General features: G+C 48.1%; 2 long non-coding RNA genes across 5 annotated transcripts; one reads left to right on the forward strand and one right to left on the reverse strand.

Moving 5' to 3' along the window:
- Window positions 1-4,711: 4,711 nt before the first annotated feature.
- On the reverse strand, window positions 4,712-9,788 carry LOC134807438 (uncharacterized). Of its 2 annotated transcripts, XR_010147906.1 has the most exons (5): window positions 9,429-9,788; window positions 6,918-7,073; window positions 6,666-6,747; window positions 6,058-6,172; window positions 4,712-4,869 (listed from the first exon to the last, which is right to left on the reverse strand). It is a non-coding gene; the product is annotated as an uncharacterized LOC134807438 (long non-coding RNA). The 2 variants fall into 2 exon arrangements; XR_010147907.1 differs by lacking the exon at window positions 6,666-6,747.
- A 1,054-nt stretch (window positions 9,789-10,842) lies between these two features.
- Window positions 10,843-17,285, forward strand: LOC107967645 (uncharacterized). Of its 3 annotated transcripts, none has more exons than XR_008538374.2 (6): window positions 10,843-10,951; window positions 11,168-14,729; window positions 15,038-15,153; window positions 15,857-15,947; window positions 16,328-16,445; window positions 16,661-17,285. It is a non-coding gene; the product is annotated as an uncharacterized LOC107967645 (long non-coding RNA). The 3 variants fall into 3 exon arrangements; XR_001708303.3 differs by having other exon boundaries at window positions 11,168-11,187; XR_001708304.3 differs by having other exon boundaries at window positions 10,843-14,729.
- The last annotated feature ends 3,913 nt before the right edge of the window (window positions 17,286-21,198 follow it).

Genomic DNA, 21,198 nt, shown 5'->3' on the forward strand with positions numbered 1-21,198 from the left:
GTGCTACCAGTCACTCCTACCATGTTGGATTTGGGGATGACACCCAGCACATAGCCACAGCCCAATGAATGGCAGTAAGAAAACAAATCATCTACATTTCTATAGCTATGCTGGGATTGCTTTTGGAGTCATAAATAGTGAGATTACTTCTCATTTTGTGGATGTGGAAACAGAGGCTCTGAGATGAGAGGGACTTTCCCAATTTCATCTGGCTGGAATTCATAGCTCCTGGCTCCTAGTGCAGCCTAGCACATCTCTGAGGGAAGTGGAGAAAGCAGTGAGCCAGGAGGGGCTGCAGAGAATTCTCCCATGTCACTAATGTACCCTCCAAGGTTTTCTAATAGGACAGCACATCAGAAAGAGTAGCCACAGAATGAGGTAGGAGAGATGATGTCAGATGAATAGGAGGGGAAATGGAGAGGTGTCTTTCATTCTTTGTTCACTTATTTATTCGTTCCTATTTATTAGGTGCCACTGCATACCAGGCATCAAGCCATGGACTGAGGAGGTAATAATCACTGCCATCATGGAGCTTATGGTTTCAAGAGGGAAGTTGCTCAAGCAATTATACAAGTAAATGTGAAATTCTAGCTGTGGCAAAGTGTCATAGAGGTGAGAAACATGATGCCATGAGCACCAACAACAGGAGGGTTTGACTTGGTTGAGAAGGTCAAGGATGGCTTCTTTGGGAAGGCAATACTTGAGCTAAAATCTGAAAGAAGAGTAAATATGTGGAGTAGTCATCAGGATTGTTCATAAATATTTGATTCCTTCTCTTTGTCCAGGGATATGCATGGTAGGGTTGTACTTTCCTGCCCCATTGAACCCAAGAGTGGTCATTGCTTCAACCAGTGAAATGTGAACAGAAGCAATGGCTCACTTCCAGGCAAAAGATCTCAGAGGCAGTACACATTTTGCAATATTCTCTTTTTCCTCTCTCATAGTTGCTAGCAATATTTCAGATAGTGCTTGCCCAGGGGCCTGGATCCCAGAGTACAAATGAGAGTAAAAATGCAGGGCAGAATGCCCTGCTAAACCATGACAAACATGAAAAGTGTACAAGTAAAGGATGCAGTGATGAGTTTGTCATTCATTCAGCAAGTATTTGGAATGCCTACTGTGTCCCAGATACCAAGTTTAGCAGATTCATCCTAGATGGAGTGACCAAGGGGAGGGTGGTATCTGAGCTAGGCTTTGAAAAAGACATAGGATGTTGACTGCTTTAGAAGAAAGGGGTTGGGGAAGACATTTCAGGCAGGATAAATATCACTTGCAAAAGTGTAGGTATATGAAAACTATCAGCTTGTTGGAGAGACAGCTGGGGGAGTAGAAACTGAAGACAGAAAAGCAGGTGGGGCAAGGCCTTGAATGCCAAGCTAAAGAACTGGGGGCCTTTCATCTGAGAGCCATAGGGAGTCACTGAAAAAGTTTGAGCTGAGAACAGTCATCATATAAGCTGTTCTTGAGGAACTGGCTAGGAAGCAATGCCCTGTGATGGCAAGGGTCAGAGAGTGCATATGGGAGCATTTCAGCTTGGAGAACTGTTTGGAAACTGATCCTTATAAGTTGCTGGGGAGGAGAAAAGAGTCCTAGAGGGCTGTGATCATTGCCTTAAAATGTTCAAAAAGCAACAAGTGGGTGGGTGAGTGAGTGGGAATCATGGGTAGTCTAAGAGAGCAAAAGAGGGTTCAAAGATAGTCATGGCTGGGAGGTAGATTTGTTCCAGCAAACAGAACTTCCTGACAATGATAGCAACTATATTTATTTTCTTTTGCTGGCCTAACAAATTACCATAAATGTAGTGGCATAAAATGACACAAATAGATTTTCTCATAGTTCTGTAGGTCATAGTTCAGATGGCCATTACTCGTCCTCTGCTTAGGGTTTCACAAGGCCAGAATCAAGGTGTCATCAGTGCTACATTCCTTCCTGGAGGCTCTAGGGGGGAGTCCATTAATGTAGTTGGACAAATGCAGTTCCTTGCCATTGTAGGAGTGAGGTCCTCATTTCCTTGGTGGCTGTTCACTGAGGGATTGTATTTGCTCCTAGAGGTTGCCCACATTCCTTCCCAAGCTTTCCATGTGTTCCCCTCATCCCCTCCACCACAAATGCAGGTGGCATTTTTCTCATGCTTCACTATGCTCAGGCAGGTGGAGACAAATTTGATTTCTTTTTTTGCCACATCTCCCTGACTCCAGCTAGAAAAACTTCTCTGCTCTTAATTTGTCATATAATTAGATTATATCTACCATCTGGGTAATCCAGAATAATCTCCCTTTCTTAAGGGCAAAACTTTAATTATATCTGCAAAATTCCTTTTGCCATGTATTTACACATTCTGGAGAATAAGATGGGGGCATGATAGAATTTACTACAGCAACACAATAAGCTGACTCAAGTTGGTAGTGAGCTCCCATTTCTGGATGGCAATAAGCATTCATTCGTTCACCAAACATCCACTGGACACTTACTCTTTTTAATGTCATTCTCCTTAAATTCCATTGTGTATGTTATTAATATGGCTGTATACCAGCTTGTTTTTGTTAGTATTTGCCTTGTACCTGATTTTACCCTTTTAGTTGTATGCTTTCTGTCATTTCTTTAAACAACATATAGCTAATTTTGTATTTTAACTGACTTGAGAATCTCAATCGTTTCATGGATAAATTTAGACCCTTTACATTTATTGTAAGTTATGTGGTTATAATTATTTCTGTCATTTTATTTCTTATTTTTTGATTACTATACTTTATTATACTGTGGTGTATGTGTGTGTGTTTCTGATTACTATACTTTTTATTTTCTCTTCCCCTTTTCCCTTCTCTGCTTTCTGTTGAATTGATTGAGATCATTGATTTCCTTTTACTGTTTTGGAAGTTATATATTGGATTTTTTTTCCTTCTAGTGATTCTACATTTAAAAAATTCTTATTTGCTTATACTTATTTAACATCTATTCAGTGCCAGCCTAGTTGTAGTTACGCCTTCAGTTGGCAATTCCATTTTGGGATCCTGGAGAAGTAACTGCTACCTTTGGAAGAAAGATAGAATGAGCTCTAGAGTCCTCTTGACTTTAACATCTTAGGGTTTTACAAGTCTGTAATTCTAAGATTTTAAAATTCGGTAATTCTCACACTCTCTACATTTTATTCTAATATTCCATTAGTTTAATATTCTAACATTCTGTGGTTCCCTGTTCTTAATATAATTCTGAAATTTCAAGGACATGAGGCACCCTATATCTAGTGCTTATAAAATTAATTAGCTTACTATTCTAGAATTTTTTAATTCTAAAGATTTACTTAGGTTTTAATTAAATTAGTAGTTTAAAATTACTTAGTTAAAACTAAGGTTTTAAAATTTTCTCTTTAAAACTGAAGGTTAAAAGGAGTTTCATTTTTAAAGCTTTCTCCAGTTCTAAAATTCTGTGGTTCTAAGTCTCCTATAAAGCTAGAATTTTAGAATTTATTGGTTTAATATTATAGAAATATATCTATATATTTTAGATATGGAGCCTCGCTCTGTCGCCCAGGATGGAGTGCAGTGGTGCGATCTCTGTTCACTGCAACCTCCGCCTCCCAGGTTCAAGTGAATCTCCTGCCTCAGCCTCCCAAGTAGCTGGGACTACAGGCATGTGCCACTACACCCAGCTATTTTTTGTATTTTTAGTAGAGATGGGTTTTCACCATGTTGGCCAGGATGGTCTCTATCTCTTGACCTCGTGATCCACCCACCTTTGCCTCCCAAAGTGCTGGGATTACAGGCGTGAGCCACCACGCACGGCTGAATTCTATAATTTTAAGATGTTGTTGTTGAGTCTTCTAAAATAATATGGTTCTAAATGTCTCTTGAGCAGTTTTTAAAATTCTCTTGCTCCAAGTGTCTAAGATTCAATCTTAGGTCCCTTTCAGAATCTGCATCTGGTCTCAGCCTAGGTCTCTTGCAGAATCTTGCAGAATCTCTGAGGAGGCTGAAGCCAATCGGTCTACCTTCCTCACACTTGATCCCAGTGCAACCAGCTCTGTCCCAGGTCCTCCTGGGACTGTCTAGTCCAGTTCTGGATTAAAGTCAGGCTCTGGCACCTGTCCCTGGAATAGTACTTGAAGATCAGCAGTTTCACCTGGCTCCATCACAGGCCAGGTCTCCTTAAATGCAGTGAGGTCTGGTTCCCCTGGACCCATGAGCCCTCAGTAGCATGGAGGTACTGAGCAATTTAACGAAGTGGCCGACACCTGATTGATGATGGGTCCTTTAGAAAGTAGGACACAGGACCGATAAGTTGTGCTGAGAGTTGCTTAGATGGCAGGCTCTTGTACCTGGTGTAGATGGAGATATGACATGTTTCTTCTACAGCCTTTCCACCTTTCCTATTCTGAAATATTGCCCGGAGCCAGTCCTTGCTAAAGGCCAATTTTCTTCTCCATCTACCTACAATTTATGGTCCTTCCAGATTGCTATCTTTGCTAGGTAACAGAGATGAGTGAACAAGGTAGGTGATCATCTTGGAGCAAATAGAGAAGTCAAAGCAATTTCTCCTCATCCTACCAATTTCTTCCTTCACATTCCTTACATCTCTTGGAGAAGGCATATCAGGCAAGAGTTTTTCAGTTGCAAAAACAGGAACCCCACTCTGTCAGTTAGAATTGTATTTCCTTGAAATGCAAATATAGTAGCTTAAATAAGCAAAGTGTTTATTTTTCATAGGTATTAAGAAATCCAAAGATAGGCATTGCATTTGTAATTCAGGCAGGAAAAGGGCAAAAGAGCAAAAAGGCAAAGAGCTTTCTTTTGGGGTCTTGTCTTTTTATTTGGGAATGACATTTCTCCCAAGGAGTCATTGCTGAGAACTGGGTCACATGGCCACTCAGAGCTACAAAAAAGTACAAACAAGTGTTTCAGAGAGCTGCATTGCTATATGAAATGCCAATAGCATTGGAAAGGGAAAATGAATTCTGATCGGTGACCAGCAGCATCTGCCATACCCATTAAAACTTATGTAATTGGAAAACAACTCTAGGTGTATGCAGGCTTCAGGCATAGCTGGATCCAGGGGTTCAGTGTTGCTAGATATAGTGGTTACTCTGTGTGGTTCCATTCTTGGTGGCAAAATGGCTCACAGGCTGGGTATGAACCCAGCACTATAATCCCAGCACTTTGGGAGGCCAAGGCTGGAGGATCACTTGAGCTTACAAGTTCAAGGCCAGCCTGGGCAACATAGGGAGGCCCCATCTCTATTTTAAAATAAAATAAAATAAAACAACAACAACAAACAATAACAACAAATGGCTACCAGAAGCTGCAACTGACATTACATTAGTTTAGCAATCCCAGGAATTGAGAACACTCAATTTTGTTGTTGTTGTTGTTGCTGATAGTTCCAGCAAAAAGCCTAGACTAGAGTCTCATTGTCCTGGCTTGGATCACATGTCCATCCCTGGATAATCCATTATGCCTGGGGACAGAGCTTGTGGTAGAAAATATACTCTGATTGGTCCCAGTTGGGCAATGTCTCTCCCTTGGAGCTTCAGGGTAGGGTCAGCCCCATTGAAAACATATGGACTGAGACCAGGTGAGGATGAGGCACCACAAAGGAGAAGGGATATTGGGCAGGTAAAAGTCACTAGTTCCCACTTGGGGATGTGCATGTGCTTTCTTCATTATGCCAAGTCAGCATCAACAGAGGATCAGCCAAGTTATTGGACCTTGAGTCATAAGTCACAAGGTTTGGGTTCCACTCATTCATTCATTCATCCATCCATTCATTCATGCATCAAATAATCCTTACATTTCCTGTGTGATTCAAGCTGGCCACACTCCTTTTCAATGGCTTCAGTGTCCTTTCTGGCATAGGAGTAGATACTCCCATAAAATCCCATAATTTTTAAAAGTGTGAACCCCAGGCTCAGACACCTTTGTTTCATTCCAGGTTCTGCCACCTCTGTGACCTTGGGCAAGTCACTTCCCCATTTGGATCTAAGTTTCCCCAGTGTCCATAATCCCACCTACTTATTGGTTGTTGTGAAGAGGGTGAATGAGATCATGAATATGACACATGTACCTGGGTCCTGGGCTATAGTTAGCACTTCCTATCCGGTGGCTATCATCATCATCATCACCATCATCATCATCATCATCATCATCAGCAGCAGCAGCAGCAGCATCAACATCGTTACCTGTCTCAGGACACCGGCCAAGAATACTTTCATTGAATTGCAAAGCATCTTAATCAAAAACAAACCGCCAAATGCCAAAGCTCAGTACCCCCTGTCTACCCCTTGTCCTGCCCCAATCACCCCCCTTTTCCAGTTTTTCCTGGGCCAAGAGAAGAGTCTCCCTGTCCCAGGAGCTTTGGGGACGGCACGCTGACCCCTTCTTTAAATTCATCTCCCTCAGTGTTCCAGGCCCATCCCTATTGGAAAAAATGACTCTCACAAAAGATCCCTCAGCAGCAATTATCTAAATGGGAGGCTGCGAGGGGGAGAACCATTTAGAATCCACTTCATTGCAGGATTAGCTAATTAATTAACGGTTTCACTGACAACTCGTTGGAGAAGTGTATGTTAAACAGGAGCACAGTGGGGCGTGATTTATAGACTCTGACACCCCCCCTAATCCCTGGCCTCTCCACCCAGGCTCCCTCTTTCCCACCCCCACCCTTCTGCTCACCCCCAGAGCAGGGAAATCTGTGGGGACCCTCTTGCAAGCTCCCTCTGGAGTTCCAGGGCTGGGCTGCTGGCCGAGGGGGACCCTATGGAGTTGACAGAAGGGCAACTGAGGAGGGGGTGGGCTGGGGAGACAGGGGACAATGAGGAGATAACAAGAGGGCTGAGGCCCCAGGGGTGGCTGCATCTGCCCCTTGCCCCCAGCCCAGAGCCCCTCCATCTGTGCCCATCCCGGCACGTGGGGCCCTGTAGGCACCTGCTGGCCACGGCTGTTTCCTTGCTCCTAGAGTTCAGGGCTTTCCAGAGCCCCCCCCCCACTCTCTGCTTGGAAGAGACAGCACTGTTCAGGGAGCCCAGAGACTTGGCTTTGCCTTTCTTTTGGGAAGCGGGTTTTCAGAGGACGTAAACTAGACTAGAACGAAGGGCAGGATGTCAAAACAGGGTAAGGAAAAGGAGAAGAAGCCAGAAGTGAGGACGATGGACAAGAAGCCAGTGGTAACATCCTGGACGAGGGTTTCTCAAAACACACCGCATGGGCCACCTGTGTCAACACAACTGCGGTGGCACATGAAACACACAAATGTCTGACCCAGATAGATTTCATAGCAACCCAATATCAAACCCTGGTGTGGGCGCTGGGTATCTGACTTTTAACACCCTGATTCTGAATGCCATGGATGTTTAGGAGCCCGACTTAGGGCTGGGTGCAGTGGCTCACGTCTATAATCTCAGCACTTTGGGAGGCCGAGGCAGGTGGATCACTTGAAGCCAGGAGTTTGAGACCAGCCTAGTCAACATGGCAAAACCCTGTCTCTACTGAAAAAAAAAAAAAAAAAGAGCAAAAAAAATTAGCCAAGTGTGGCGATGTGTGCCAGTAATCCCAGCTACTTGGGAGGCTGAGGCAGGAGAATCACTTGAACCCCGGAGGCGAAGGTTGCAGTGAGCCGAGATCACTCCAGCCTGGGGGCCAACAGAGTAAGACTCCATCTCAAAAAAAAAAAAAAAAAAAAAAAAAAAAAAGAGCCTGACTTAGAAGCTTGCTAAAGGAGAACGACAAATTTGCTGTATACCGAGAGCCCACAGCAAAGCGGAGCCTGCATTCCAGCTTTGGATCCTTTCTGCTACCAACGAGGTTCTAATCTGGGCTTCAGGGGTGCTGGGGTGGATATGGGAACCTCCTGAGGCTGCAAACAAAATGTTCTGAATGTAGACAAGTATTTTTCTGGGGAGAGGGTCTGGAGCTTACATAAGGCTTAAAGAGGAACGTAACCCCAGATGAGGTTAAGCATCTTCAAATTAGCTTCTCTGAGCTTCAATTTCTTTGGCTGCGATTCTAGAAGAATCACCTCCGTCTCACACACCATAGGGGAATGTGAGCAAAAACACCAGCAGAGATATACATGCTCTCCAATGCAAGGCATGAGGTGCCCCAAAAGTGATCCTCTCACCCTATCCTCAGAGGGCCCCATTTCTCAGTTATTAGGGGTTCAGTCAGCAGTACCTGAGAGGAAAAGGAGGAGGGAACCTGGGCTGGGTCGTGTTACCCGGGGAAATTCTCCAAGGAGGAATGCATCACAGAGGGCTGGATGGGAGCCACCTTGCTAGGGACTCCCAGGGACAAGGGTGGATGGGAGAAGAGAAAAGGGGCCACACCTGCCAGAGCTCAGCATCGAGGCATCTGGAAGGGAAGGAAAGGAATTCATGGTGCCCTGCGTGTCTCCATTTTATAGATGTGCAAACAGAGGCATTATGAGATTAAGTGATAAAGCCAGTAAATAATGGAGTTCCATAAATGTTTGATATATTATAAACATTCAGCGAATGCTTAAATATCATAAAATATATATCAGAAGATTAGAATAGTTCCCGGCACATAGTAAGGGCTCAGTAAATGTTATTATTATGCATTATGTTTACCTATATGCATAGGCCCCACTAGATGGTTGACCCATTTACTGCTCACGATGGCCTCCTAAGGTAGCTAGTGTAATGTTCTCCACTGCACAGGGAGGAAACTGAGAAGGTAGGGGACTGACTCTCTTCTAAGGTCGCACAGCCTAACCTGTGGAGCCTGTCTCAGTGTTTCTATGTGAAAGGACAGGTTAGGGGTCCCAGCCTGGCCTCATTGAGCGCCCCAGAACCCACAGACCGGCACTGTGCTGCCAGGGCTGACTTTGTGTGACCTTGAGGCCAGCCTCTCTCCGAGTCATCTGTGAGACCCCTTCCAGTCCTCTGGTTTTGAGCTTTTTTTTTTTTTTTTTTTTTTTTTTTTTTTTTTTTGAGACGGAGTCTTGCTCTGCAGCCCAGGCTGGAGTGCAATGGCACCATCCTGGCTCACTGAAACCTCCACCTCCCGGGTTCAAGCGATTCTCCTGCCTCAGTCTTACGAGTAGCTGGGACTACAGGCACGTGCCACCATGCCTGGCTAATTTTTGTATTTTTTAGTAGAGACGGGGTTTCACCATGTTGGCCAGGCTGGTCTTAAGCTCCTGACCTCAAGTGATCCGCCCGCCTCAGCCTCCCAAAGTGCTGGGGTTAGAGGTGTGAGCCACCGCACCCGGCAAGCATTATATATATATACGTATATATACACACACATATATATATACACACACACACATATACACATATATATACACACATACATACATACATACATGCATATTATACATATATATTGGCTTTTCTTTTTTAATATATGAGAAGGGGGTCTCACTATGTTTCCCAGGCTGGTCTTGAACTCCTGGGCTCAAAGTAATCCTCCTACCTCAGCCTCCCAAGTAGGGGACTACAGTGCTTGCCACTATGCTCAGCTGTTTTGCTGTTGTTCTTCACTTGATGTTAGCCAAAAGGCCGAGAAGCAATTTTGCTGTTGTACTTGTTGTACATAAGGGGGTCTCACTATGTTGCCCAGGCTGGTCTCAAACTCCTGGGCTCAAGCCATCCTCCCACCTCGGCCTCCCAAAGTGCTGGGATTACAGGCGTGAGCCACAGGTTTGAGCGCCCGGCGCCGGGTCCACCCTCTGGTTATCAGGTGGGGAGGTGGGGCTCAGAGAAGTCCAGGCACTTGGCCTAGGTCACACAGCACATCAGGGCGAGCGGAGGAGAACCTTGACCTCCTGCCCTCCCCTCCTCCCCTGCTCCCACCGCCCTACCCCCACCCCTTCCCCAGCTCGAGTTCAAGGACGCAGAGAGGACGGGAGGGGGTTAAAGCCCATTCAAAAGCGCAGCCCCCCGCCCCCGGCTCGCCCCCCACTCCCCGCCGGCCGCCCGCATCTGGGCGCGCAGAGGAACAGATTTCGCGTTTCACACAGCGCACAATGGCCGCCCTCAAAGGCGCGCCGCCCGCATTGTTCGGGCCGGCGCCCGCGCGTCCTACCTCCGCGCGCGAATTAACCCCCGTCACCCCGCCATTGTCACCGCGCACTTCGGGGCCGGCCACAAAGGCGCCAGAAAACCCTGCCGTGTTCGGAAGGGTGGGGGGTGGGGGGCTGGGGGGAGGGAAGCAACAGGGACTGGAGGGAGGGGGGCACTGGAGGGATGGGGAGGGCTTGGAGGGGAGGGAGGCCACCGGGGAGAGGGGGCGGACGCAGACTGGGTGGGGGGGCCTGGAGCAGGGCGTGGGGGCGCAGGCTAGGAGAGGGGGCGCTGGGAGTAGGCGGGTAGGAGGGAAGAAGGGGGTGCATAGGCTGGGAGGGGTGGGGGGCTCTTGCCGGCTAGAAGGGCTGCTGGGGACGGGAGCTAGGTGCAGGGCGGAGGCGCTTGGGGGCTGCCTGTCCACCCCTGTGCCTTCGGATCTCTGATTAGCCTCCTTTATCTATTCCGCCTCTGGCTTCTCTGTTCTCTTCCTCCGGTCGTCTCTCTCCGTTCTTTCTCTTGCTGTCTCTGTGTCTGTGTCTATTTTTTCTTTGCCTCTAGTTCTCCCTCGCTCTCTCTCTCTCCGCCTCTTATTATTTGTCTCTCTGTCTCTGTCCCTCTCTCTTCATCTCTGTATCTATTTCTTCCTCTCCTTCTTTCTTATCTTTTCTTTCTTTTTTAAGGCAAGGGCTTGCTCTGTCTCCCCGGCTGGAGTGCAGGAATGGGATCCTGGCTCACTGCAGCTTGGATCTCCCTGGCTCAAGTGATCCTCCTGCCTCAGCCTCCTGAGTAGCTAGCTAGGCCACCAAACCGCGCTATTTTTTTTTTTTTTTTTGGTAGAGAACGAGTCTCACTATTTTGCCCATGCTGGTCTTGAACTCCTGGGCTCAAGCGATCCTCCCACCTCAGCCTCCCGAAATGCTGGGATTACAGGTGTGAGCCAGGGTGCCTGGCACTGTCTATTTCTTACTGTCTCTCTCCGCCTGTCTGATGATCTTTGTCTCCCTGTTTCTCTCGTTCCCTCCCTGACTCTCAGTCAGTTTACCTCTCTGTCTCTCTGTCTGCTTCTGACAGTGTCTCCCTCTCTGTTTCTCTTGGCCTCTTGAATTCTCTGTCTCTGAACATGTGTGTCTGTCTCTCTTTCTCCAGGATAAAGAATGCTGGCCTCGGTGGGCACCCACAGTCCCTGCAGTTGGACTACCCTGCTCCCAGCTCCCATAAATAGTTTGGCTGATACCTTGAGGACTAAAGAAGTGCATGGTGGGGCACTAGTCCCAGTGGGGCTCCTCATCTCCTGTCATGACCCCCTCAGGGACTGGGACTGGTACTCTCTCAGGGACTGGGTTTCGATTGTCCCTAATCTTGTCGCATGTTAGAGCACTTGCATGTGCACATTTGCGCACACACACATGCACACACGCACACGCGCGCACGCGCACACACACGTGCGCGCCTTTCACTTGCTCCTCCGTAGTGGCAGAAATCAGACCCATTGTACAGATGGGGAAGTTGAGGTTCAAAAGATACAGCCACCCACCCAGGGCCACACTGTGATTAGAGGCCCTCTGACTCCTGGACCTTTACACCCATCTATAGGAGGATGGCCAGACCTGGTTGGTGAAATTGAAGTACCCCCACTCCCACTCAAGGCCAGGTCCTCTAGGTATGGGAGACCTGTCTGAGGAGGAACCTGGTAGGACTCCACAGCCTCCCAGAGGGCACATCCTGCTCAGGTGACCTCAGCGAGGGTCTCACCTCCAAACCAGTCCAAACCCAAGGGACCTTTCAGAAGTTCCCCATCACCTTCCCCAAAGACGAGGCACAGCTGCATTTGAATCCTCTTCCAGTGCTGGCAAATTACCTTCTGCATTTAGCCTGAGTCGCTCATACAGGAAAGTGCCCTCAGGCCCCAGACTCTGGGCCTGGCTGGGGAAACTAATAATGCCCATGCCCAGGCAGTACTTACCATGAGCTGGGCAGCATACTAGGGAATCTTTAACTCATTTTCATTTCCACTTTAAGAGGTTGCCGATGTTATCCTCATTTTTCAGTTGGGAAAACTGAGGTACAGAGTGTTTAAGTAACTTGCCAAGCTTACACAAAGCTGGTGGTATATACTGATGGCATAAACAAAGTAGATTTGGTTCTAATATGTCTGTGTATATATTTATAGGGACAAATATGGATATATATGTATAGGTGTGTGATATATATGTAAATATCTCTATAGATGAATATAGACGTATACGCGTGTGTGTTTGTTAGTATTGCTATTGTTATTGTAGTTACAGTTTTTGGCTTAATCTGTTTGAATAATGGACTGATTCTTGAGCACGTTTCTGTTCCTCTAGAGCTTTGTGATCTTTTTCCCTACAGGGGCATTGGGAATCTGGGGAATGGACCTTAGGACCTTATAGAAGTTGTGTTTTTCCACCTTTTGATCTGATGAGCAGCTAAGAGAAGCCTCTCTTCTCCACTTCCCCAACCATGCTGGCTCCAAGTGCCCCCTAGGCCAGGCCCTTGAAGGAAAAATCAAACCCTAAATTTGAAGGTTACTGAAGCTGTCCCTCCACCCCCTGTCAATTTACCAAGAGAGGGTTGGAGGAAAAGTAACCCCTTCACAACAACGTCCAGAGATGTGTGTGGCCCTTGGTCAGGAACCAAAATGGTTCTGTTATCTCATGTAATCCTTATAACAACAAGAGAAGATAGGTGCTATTAAGATTTCAAACCCAGGTCTACTCCAAGCCCCTGGCTCATGAGGATCTCTAGGTGACTTCTCTGTTCTCTGCCCTCTGCTCATGCCAATATCATTGAAGCATAATGGGAAGTTACCTACTGCCTCCTAATGAGTCGATTTACCAGTCTGTAAAATGGGCATAATGTTGCCGCTTCTCCCTGGGGCCTTGTGAGGATTAAATGTGGGGAAGCAGGTGCTCCCAGAAAGTGTAGTTTAGACTGTGTCCTCTCCTGGCACTATCTTTCTCTGTCCTACCCTTCATCTACTTGTTCCTCCCAGTATCACCCATCCATCCCTTCCTCCACCTCCACCCCAGCTCCCCGAGTCAATATTCATAAAAATAACTAAGTTGTCAAAATGTGACCTGCAGCATCCTGGGCGATTCTTTCTTTCTGGCTGGTGCCTTGGGTCTCCTGGGCAGGCAGGTCCCTATGTCCCCCAGTCCCCCATCTTGGGGACAGCTTGGCGGGACCTCAACTCACCGTCCCCTGCTCAGCTGTGGATGCCCTTCTGACTGCCCTCACCCCTCACTTGGCTCTGGTTCCCCAGTGCACCCAGCTGGGATGTTTCCCTGCTGGAGCCTTCTGCTAGGCTGGAGTGGGGTGATGTGGAGGGGGGACAGACAGCCAACGTGGCTGCACAGCATCCTCCCCCTGGAGAGAGAAAGCCCCCAGCCAGGCCTGCTGTGGGTTAGATAAGGAGCGCAAGCCATGCAGCTTGTCCTCTTTTTTGTAATCTCCTCCTCCACCTCCACCGCTCCCTGCCACCGACTCCCCCACTTTTTTTTTATATCATCTTTATGGCTTTGGAATGATCTGGGCTGACACTGCGTTCACTTAGCCAAGGGCAGGTGGGGTCACAGGAGACAACTTACTCCTACGTGTATATATTCATGGGGGCCGATAAGGGAGCAGCCCCACCCCCTCCTCCCTAGCGGGGAAGAGAGAATAAGGAGACTGGCTGGAGGAGAGGTTGGGGACATGGTGACAACCAGTTCAGGGCAGAAAACAGATTTTGAGCGCCAGAAACCCTGCGGTGGCAGAGGCGAGCTCTCAGGGAGCTGTGGCCAAACCTCTGATGGGGAGAATCATGTAAGGTCGAAAGAAGCACTGATTGGCAAAGGAGCTGAGTTTTTAAACTTATTATTTTCTTTCTTTCTTTCTTTCTTTCTTTCTTTCTTTCTTTCTTTCTTTCCCTCTCTCCCTCCCTCCCTCACTCCCTCCCTCCCTTCCTTCCTTCCTTCCTTTCTTTCCTTCCTTCCTTCCTTCTTTCCTTCCCTCCTTTCCCTTCTCCTTCTTCTTCTTCTTCTTTTTTTTTTTTTTTAAAAGATGGAGTCTCTCTATGTTGCCCAGGCAGAACTCGAACTCCTGGGCTCAAGTGATCCTTCTGCCTTGGCCTCCAGACTAGCTCTGCCTAACTAGATGAACTGAATTTTATCTCTAAATATTCTTTTCTTCCTTCCCCGCTCCCTCGCTCCCTTCTTTCCTTCCCCCTGCCTCCCTCTCTCCCTTCCTTCCTTCCTTCTTTCCTTCCTTCCTTCCCTCCCTCTCTCCTTCCTTCCCTCCCTCTCTCCTCTCTCTCCTTCCTTCCTTCTCCCCTCCATCCTTCCTTCCTTCCTTCCTCTTCCTTCCTTCGCTCCCTCCCTCCCTTCCTCCCTCCCCCTCCCTCCCTCCTTTCCTTCCTTCCTTCCCTCCCTCTCTCCTTCCTTCCTTACCTCTCTCCTCTCTCTCCTTCCTTCCTTCTCCCCTCCATCCCTCCTTCCTTCCTTCCTCTTCCTTCCTTCGCTCCCTCCCTCCCTTCCTCCCTCCCCCTCCCTCCCTCCTTTCCTTCCTTCCTTCCTCCCCTTCCTCCCTCCTTCCTTCTTTCCCTTCTTCCTCCTTCCCTCCCTCAAACAGTAGACCTTGAGTTTCAGGACACGGTTTTAGTTGTTACCTGGTTCGAGCCTGGCTTTTGCAGGCTGTGTGACACTGGGTAAGTGGCTTCACCTCTCTGAGCCTCAGTTTCCCCATCTATAAAATGGAGACAGTAACAGAGCCCACTTCCAGCTGTATTATGAAAACTAGATGAAGAAATTAATGAAAGTGCTTGGCACATAGTAAGGGTGGAATCATTGCTCCCTGTTATTTTTCTAAATTATTATTTATTGCATGCATCTCATGTACCAGTGGGGCACAGAGACGAATCGCACAGCCTGTGCCCCCAAAAGTGCTCACTGACATGACAGCTCTCATAAGCAACCCCAAGTTATGTTTTTAAAATAGTATTTTATGTCTGGGCAGGAATACAGATATGTTCACAGCGCTCAAAAGAAAAGTGATACTGAACTTATGAAGCAGATAAATTAGGGGTGATTATTCTCATTACAAAAGGATACACTACAGGGATTCTTTAAGTGGTAAGTCCTCTAATACTGGAAGCGTGGAAGCCTTAGCTGGAGCTCTCTCTGCCCTGGCTCCCCCACAGAGCAGTTAATGTTGGTGAAATGAGAGAGCCTGGCCTGAGACAGGAACTCCAAATTTGCACCTCATCACTGACTGGTCAGGCAGCCTGCGGCAGGCAGTGTCCCCTCTTGGACTCTCAGTTTCCCCAATGACTGGACGACTGGATGGGATTGCATCTCTGCAGCGTCCCCATCCCCGTCTGAGCCCAGATGACAGCTTTGCTACTGTCCTCTCTGCTTCCACTCCTCCCCCAATCCCTTCTCCATATCACAGCTGCAGGGATCTTCTAAAAGCCCAAATCAGTTTCCCCTACATAAGGCCCTCCAGTGGCTTCCCCTAACCCTCAGGACCTTACCCTCACTTCCAGCCCAGCTGATCTCATCTGTTCCCCTTTCCACCTTGCTCCTGCACCTCTAGCCTCGCCAGTGCATTCCTACCCCAGGGCCTTTGCACTTGCTGGTCCTTCCTGGAACTTTGCCTCAGGCCCCTTTTCTTGTTACTAAGTTTCTAGTTGAAATGTCACCACCTTAGGATCCCCCATCTAATAAATATCTAGTACTCACTGGATCATTTTTGTTTTATCTTTATTATCTTAATTGTACTTGGCACTGATATGATCATGTGTCTTTGCTTCTTTAATGTCTTTCATCTACCAAGAATGTTAGCCAAGGACAGAGACTGGGTCTGTCTTCACTGTTGGCTTCTCAGCCCCTTACATGGGAACTGGCACTTAGGAGGGGCTCAGCAGGTATGTGCTGAAGTCATCATTGGACTTCGATGTTTCAATATACTCATTTTAGGTGTGTTTAAGTTTTGTGCAAAGGAGTGAGTGATTGGTTTCCTAACTTTTGGAAAGTAAAGATGATGTGAATCCAGTCATATAGGACAGTCTCATTGATGCACCTACGGTCAGGCTGGTGCTGTCTTGGGTCGAAAGCAAAGGAGTGGACTCAGAACCAGCCCCGAGGGGACATGTTACCCCTGGGTGCAAATAGCATCAGGATCTGGGGCTGCTCACCACAGATACCATGATGGAAAAGGTCACCGGCAACTGGCCTGTATGGTTTTCATGTCTTGGCCACGTGGTTCTTTAATTATTTTTATTTTCATTTATTTATTTTGAGACAGGTTCTCTCTCTGTCACCCAGGCTGGAGTGTAGTGACTCAATCATAGCTCATTGCGGCCTCAAACTCCTAGACTCAAGTGATCCTCCCACCTCAGCCTCCCAAGTAGATGGAACTACAGGTATGTGCCATCACACTTAGCTAAGTTTTATTTTTATTTTAAAAATTATTATTATTATTATTATTGTATTTTTTTTGTAGAGACAGGGTTTCACCATGTTGCCAGGCTGGTCTCAAACTCCTGGGCTTAAGGGATCCACCTGCCTCAGCCTCCCAAAGTGCTGGAGTTACAGGCGTGAGCCATCACTCCCAGCCTTTATTTTAATTTTTTTGTAGAGACAAGATCTCACAATGTTGCCCAAGCTGGTCTTGAACTCCTGGCCTCAAGTGATCCTCCTGCTTCAGCCTCCTGAGTTGCTGGGATTACAGGCGTGAGCCGCTGCACCCAGCTTTAGTCAACCAAGACAGCAGCAATGCAAAACAAAATGAAGGCGCTCAGAGAGACACAGGGGACATGCCGAGGAGCCCTGGAGGAAGGGGAGAATTATTCTGATGGGAGAGATCTGGAAGGACGAGGCTGGAGTGAGATGGAATGGTGGAACAGCAGGCAGGGGATTGCGCTTGCTGGTACCTGGTTCTGGGAGCGGGGGCTGGGTCTTTTCTTTCAGGTTCCTCTCGTTTGGAATTGATTCTGATGCTCCTAAAAGATGGTTCACCTGATCCCCTTGAAATGATCATACTGAAGTAGGTGCCAGAGGGGACCAATAGTTACCAAGAACTTACCATGTGCTGGACCTACATAAAATATTTCACTTGTGCTGCTTGACTTAATCTTCACATTGGCTGATGCCAGCCAAGTGATGGTATCCTAATTTCAGGGATTCGGAAACAGGCCCAGAGAGGTTGTGACTTTTCTAAGCACACACAGCAAATAAATGCTGAGGCTGGGATTTGAACTCAAGTCTGCCTGGTTTTGGAGCCAGTGCTTGCCGGAGACATCAAGATGCCTCCTGAATTCAAGAAGGGAGGAAGGGTGATGCTGGGTGCTGTGAGAGCAGGGATAAGATTTAGGAGCAGAAGGTACAATGAAGAGGGGGCCATAGGTCGGGGTTCAGAGGTGGAAGGGAAGAACATTCTGGTCCCAGAGAGGACTCCTGCCTCCAAGCTCCCAGCCCCACTCCACCCAGCCCTCTCTGCCCCTGGCCCGGAGCAGCCCCGGGTGGGGGACGTGGGGAGGAGAACTAAGCATCATGTAATTGCCCTGGCTCTTCTGTGAAATTTGTTTCGGGACACATTAGTTCCAGTGAATTTAGCCGAACAGCGGGGAGCCCTGAGAAATGATTTGCAATTAGCCGCAGCCCCACGGCCCCCCATTGGGATGCGAGGCTTGGGCACTGAGTGGGGAATGGCCAAGGGGGTGGAGCCGCCACCCAGTGCCCGTGGAAACGCCAGCAAGCAGGCAGGAGTGGCTGAACTGGTGCATTTCAGACCCGACGTCTCTCTGAGCCTGGCAGAGGCTGACAGGGGCTGAAGTAGAAGCATTTGACCCCCAAACTGTCAAGGCCAAGACTTAGCCAGACCAGAGGGGCATTCGAAATGATCAAATCCAATTCTCCTGCTTTGCAGAGGGAATGCAGGAGGTGAGCATTGCACATGTTCGCCTCTGTGGGGACGGCTCCTGGAGCATCTCCTTGTGATCACTGTGCCGGGTACTTCTCTAATCATAAATCCTCCCCAACAGTTGGGGAGGCAGGGAGATGATGCCCATTTTGCAGGGAAGGAAATGGATGCCCAGAGAGATGAAGGGAATCTTGCCAGGTTAACTGGAATGTGGCAGGAGGAGGACTTGAACCCTGGCCTCTTGGACTCTCCATGTCGTTACAGCTGCTTCCTTTGATGGCCTCTAAGTGGAGGCAGAATGGCAGTCATTAGGGCCCTGAAGCCAGGCACACCTGGCACAAGTCTCAGCTCTACCACTTTCTGGCCTTGTCACCTTGCACAGGTCACTTCTGCTCTCTGAGACTGTTTCCTCATCTGAAAAATAAGAATACGCTACCCATATCATGGTGTATCTTCTAGGATTAAATGAGAATATAAAATGTTATGGCAACGGGAAGAGCTCAATCAGTAACAGCCATTACTATTACTATCATTGATTGATTGATTGACTGATTGGAGACAGGGTCTCACCCTGTCACCACCCAATCTAGAGAGCAGTGGTGCAATCATAGCTCATTGCAGCTTCAAACTCCTGGGCCCAAAGGATCTTCTTGCTTCAGTCTCCTGAGTAGCCAGGACCATAGGTGTGCCCCACCATGCCTGGCTAATTTTTAAAACACTATTTTGTAGAGATGGGGTCTCGCTATGTTGCCCAGGCTGGTCTCTAACTCCTGGCCTCTAGTGATCCTCCTGCTTCTGCCTCCTTAATTGCTGGGATTACAGGCTGGGATTATACCATGCCCACCCATTATTGCTATTGTTATTATTGCATCCTGATCAAACTTGTCTGTAGAGGAGGGAAGGGACTGGAGAAAGATCCCATGTTCCCAATAGGTGGCTGCTTGCCCACATACATAGCCTTCCCAGCTCAGTTAGTCCCCTCTGTCCTAGTCATCGGGTGGGCATGGAGATGATCAAGACATAGTCCTGGCCTCACACAAATGCTTCTGGAGTGAGCTGAGCAGTTGGAGCCGTGGGTCTTCATGGCACACAGAGGTCTCGTGGAATGGGTAGTTAGGGAGGGCACCTGAGGGGAGGTGACTTTGTCCCAGTATTGTCCCTGTCATATTGGTGGATCTCCATTGTACAACCCCAGGGGGCGCCCTTCACATTGTGTTTGATGTCAAGCAACACAGTGGCTGGGATTTTGATAAAAATGGCAGACACTCGCCATATGCCAGACACTATTCTAAGCACCTTACAAATTTTATTAGCTAATTTACTCCTCACAGTAATATTACCAGGTAGGCCCTATTATAATTCTACTTTTCAATGAGGAAGAAAATAAAGCAAAGAAGTCTTTTGTGCCTTCCTTCTCCCTGGTCACACAGCAAAAGGCATTGCTGAGACTCGACCCAGGCTAGCTGGTTCTAGAACCACCCTAATCACTACACTACTCTGCCTGCTTCCCCAGGGCCCTTTTTCCCTCCTGCTGGTCACTTGCCATACTTTGTCCTCCCCATGAATAAAGGAGGCAGGACAAGAATGTGAATCTGGGCCTGGCGCGGTGGCTCTCGCCTGTAATCCCAACACTTTGAGAGGCCGAGGTAGGTGGATCACTTGAGGTCAGGAGTTTGAGACCAGCCAACCAATGTGGTGAAGCCCCATCTCTACTAAATAGAAAAAATAGCCAAGCATAGTGGTGGGCGACTGAAATCTCAGCTACTCAGGAGGCTGAGGCAGGAGAATCATTTGAACCCAGGAGGCGGGGGTTGCAGTAAGCCCAGACCGCACCACTGTACTCCAGCCTGGGCAACAAAGCGAGACTCTGTGTCAAAAAAAAAAAAAAAAAAAAAAAGAATGTCAATCTGGTGCCCCAGGTAAGACCCTCAGGGGCTTTGCCCAAGGTCTCACACATGCCCTGAGAATGCCAGGTAATGACTCAAGATTGGCAGTGACCCCATGCTGGGGTCTTATCTGAAAGCCAGCGTGCTTCCTGCATGGCATGAGGATGTGATCAGCCATTTAGCTAAGGGGATCCAGGGCCCCACAGCTGCTCAGGGATTCTCCAGAGAAGAGGAAGAAGAGGAGGCAGAGAAAGAGGTGGCTATTTTATGTCAGCAGTCATCCTGCTGGCTGCTGGTGCAGTGCCGGGCACATAATAGGCCTTCAGTAAAGTGAACTTGGGAATCTTGGAGAAATAAATCACTTCCTCCTTAGCCTGACATCTCAGAGATTTGTCCAGCCTTAGATTGTAGCAGGGATAGGAAATTCCTGATTTCAAAGCAGGAGTGAAAGAAGAAAGCTAGTATGTGGTTAAGAGTTTATGTGTGCCGGGCGCAGTGGCTCATGCCTGTAATCCCAGCTCTTTGGAAGGCCGAGGCAGGTGGATCACTTGAGGCTAGGAGTTTGAGACCAGCCTGACCAACATGGTGAAATCCCGTCTCTACTAAAAATACAAAAATTAGCTGGGCATGGTGGTGCGCACCTGTAGTCCCAGCTACTCGGGAGGCTGAGGCAAGAGAGTCGCTTTAATCCAGGAGGTGGAGGTTGCAGTGAGCTGAGATTGTGCCACTGCACTCCAGCCTGGATGACAGAGAAAGACTGTCTCAAAGAAAAAAAAAAAGTTTATGTGTCACTCAGTTCAAGAAGAAAGAGCCAGACAGATGAGTCTTCATGGCACGCAGAGGTCTCTGTGGGCTCAGGTGGTCAGGGAGGGCTTCTAGGAGAAGGTGGCCTTGATCTGGAATTGTCTCTGTTACGGTGGAGGGCTTCACATTGCACAACTCCATGGGGCTTTCACCTCCCTCCATGGAGGCCAGAGAGGTAGGTCTCATCTTTCTCAGGTCTACAGATGAGGAAACTGAGGACCAATTGCCCAATGTCATGTAGCTAAAATGTAGGGTGACCAGCCCACCTGACTTGCCTGGGGCTGTCTGGGTTTAGCCCTGAAATTCCCACATCCTAGGAAATCCTTCAGTCCCTGGCAAGCTGGGGTGGTTGTTCACCTCGTTTTTAGGGACAGGGCTGGGATTTGAACCCAAGACTGGCCGACCCCCGCATCCCCTTGTCCCTCTGCACCATCCTGTTCTTTTTGAGTTCGCTCCCTGTTCCTCTTCTGAATTTATCAGCTCTGACTCCCTTGGTCCCGGGAGAACTGCCCTGTCCCACGCCTTCTGCGCATCTCCCCAGTGCCCGGGGCTGTGCTTTCTCTC

Source organism: Pan troglodytes, chromosome 10 (assembly GCF_028858775.2).
Source record: "Pan troglodytes isolate AG18354 chromosome 10, NHGRI_mPanTro3-v2.0_pri, whole genome shotgun sequence".
Lineage (NCBI taxonomy): Eukaryota > Metazoa > Chordata > Mammalia > Primates > Hominidae > Pan > Pan troglodytes.